The sequence below is a fragment of the Sceloporus undulatus genome, chromosome 5 (genome assembly GCF_019175285.1).
Source record: "Sceloporus undulatus isolate JIND9_A2432 ecotype Alabama chromosome 5, SceUnd_v1.1, whole genome shotgun sequence".
Lineage (NCBI taxonomy): Eukaryota > Metazoa > Chordata > Lepidosauria > Squamata > Phrynosomatidae > Sceloporus > Sceloporus undulatus.
In genome coordinates this window covers 121,208,508-121,211,126 of record NC_056526.1, presented here as the reverse complement: position 1 = coordinate 121,211,126, position 2,619 = coordinate 121,208,508, and the positions used below count along the sequence as shown (strand labels likewise).

General features: G+C 44.8%; 1 long non-coding RNA gene across 1 annotated transcript in view; it reads right to left on the bottom strand.

Moving 5' to 3' along the window:
* Window positions 1-6: 6 nt before the first annotated feature.
* LOC121931918 overlaps window positions 7-2,619 on the bottom strand; it is a 5,550-nt gene continuing 2,937 nt past the window's right edge. Inside the window, exon 3 of the long non-coding RNA XR_006104230.1 lies at window positions 7-1,427. This is a non-coding gene — a long non-coding RNA (uncharacterized LOC121931918). The remainder of the gene's footprint in view (window positions 1,428-2,619) is intronic.

Sequence of the window (2,619 nt, the reverse complement as noted above, 5' to 3'; positions counted from 1 at the left end):
GTATATGGGTAGATAAATACATACGTGGTTGGACAGACAGAGAGACAGACAGGATACATACAGATGTATGTATGGATACATCTGTATCCATACATACATACATACATACATACATCTGTATGTATATAATCCATCCATACAGATGTATGTATGGATTAGTGAGCCTCTTCTGGGGTTTTCTTGACAAGATTTGTTCAGAGGAGATTTGCCATTGCCTTCCCCTGGGGCTGCCGCTGAGAGCATGTGACTTGCTCAAGGTCACCCAGTGGGTTTTATGGGTAAGCTGGAAATTTATGGTGAACCCTGGTCTCCAGAGTAATAGTCCAGCACTCAAACCACTTTGCCATGCTGAGTCTTATTATCCAACTTATTATCCAAGTGCTTATCATTATGTAGCCAAAATGGTACCCTCCCATCACATAAATATGAACAAGGTCTCAACAGGCTTGAGAAAACCGCATGGCTTGCAGAACTTAAAAAAAATAAGGAAAAGTGCTAAAGGCAAAGGGCTCAGAAGTAGCTCAGTGCAGACTGAGCATACTCAGTATCCACAGAGTGCTGGCTGACTGTTGGAAGGGGGGAAATAATAGTGAACAGAGAGGGAAAGGAATGACATATCTCAAAAGAGCGCATAGATGGGCACCCCAGGTGGCAATATTTTGTTGCGAATCCTATTAATACTGCTTTAAATGTTCAATCATAATTCTACAGCCTCTTCACATCTGTTTTTCCTCTCTGCCAGCAACTTTAATCTCCTGGATGTGTGACTGAGGTCTTGCGTAGAGGTCTGTCTTGTCAACTGGAACATAGCTGATGTCCTTTCTCATTTGCTTTTCTTTCTTAGCAGGCATCCCACCTGTGATTTTCCAGGGCTGGACTGTTGCTGTTAGTTTGGGCACTTGCAAGGAAAAACATTACATATGTAACACCGAAAAGTCTCTGGTGCTACATGCCCTTCTGTAGAGACATCTGGAAAGGCATCCATAGGAGTGTTAAAAAGCCACAATAGAAAACAAAATTTTTCCCTTAGGAAAGACAGAATAGGGAGCATAATGAAAGTAAAACTAGCCTTTTAGCATTTCTTGCAAACTGGAAATAAGATGGGATAACAACACTTTTAACCTCAACTATTTCATAACTTTTATAAGCTCATTTTTAAGCACATGTTTAAGCAGCAGCAAACTGGCCTATCAGCTTCATGCATTTAAAAAAGTGTAACATTTTCCATTACCAGGTGATTAATTATAAACCGTACTTTTGGTCAATAGTTTACACTGGCTACTTAGTTAAGTATACTTAAGTAAGATCTCCTGGTCCAACCCACTCAAACCTGACGGAAAAGTCATTCATTCGTGCTCCAGTTTGCTAGTAGAATGGGGTCCTCTCTTTAGAGATCCAGTCAAATTTTCAAGATGGAGATCCTAACTCTGGGATAAAGGAAAGTACTATAATGCATGGAGATGCAACCACTTAAGTCTTTTACGAAATGTAGTGGTGTGAGCATTGGACCACGACTCTGGAGACCAGAGCTCAAATCCATGAAAACTCACTGGGTGACCTTGAGGAAGTCAAAGGGGATGTTCCCACTAGGTGAAACCCCGCGTTCTGAATCGAATCCAAGGATCCTAATAGGAGTGGCGTTCCTATTAGGATCCGATTTAAACCTAGAACGGTTCTAGAGCAATCCGCAATCGTCCCCACTACAAATCGAATCGTAGAGCGGAATAAAATGTTGAATCGAGTTTTCGTCATTTAACGCGCGTTAAAAAAATACTAGGGTCTGACCTACGTTTTTCCATTGATTCAAGTTAGGAACCGGAGCATTTAAATAGGAACGACAGCCTTTGAAATCGGGTTAGATGGATGGGAGGAGCGGAGTGCGATGAGGCTGGCCTTGGGGGAGTTGCCCTTTCTGTCCCCATCCGTCGTGGCTGTCGCCATTTTTGCTTCCCTCACCCCTTTGTCCGCTGTGGTCTTTCAATAAGAGATAAGGATTATTTTTATTTTTTATTTTAATGGTTTACAGGCGCTTAATCTCTTCAGCGCTTTAAGCACCTGAAGTCCCGGCTGCTCAAGCGCCTGCATCTGCAAAGGACTACAAGGCTTCTCCCAGTGGATTGCAACCTCCCCTCTGTGTGGGGAGAGTCCATTTCTAACGGAGGAGAGGCAGGAAGGGAAGGCTCCTCTTGAAGAAGCATTCCCTACCCGCTTGGGCTCTGATCTCGCCCAGGCAGGGAAGGGAAGTCTCCTCGCGAGGAGGCATCTGATCTCGCCCAGACAGGGAAGGGCTCTGATCAATGGGGGGGGATAGAGCCTTTCTCCCTCCCTTTCTCAAATGGAATCTGCCTTCTCCTCCAACCCTGGAAAGAGAATCTTTGGGAAGAGTGCTCCCTCCCTGCTTTTCCAGCAGCCTCCTTCATTGATCTCTGGGCTCTGTGAAGGGATTCTCCCTGGCTGTCTTGGGAGACATGAAGAGGGGATGCTGCCCTGGAAAACCTATCCCATAGTTCCTCTGGAAAGAGCTTGGGTTTCCTAAATTCGCTTTGCCAGAAGCCTCCCCCATTGATCTCTGGGCTCTGTGAAGGGATTCTCCCTGGCTGTCTTGGGAGACATGAAGAG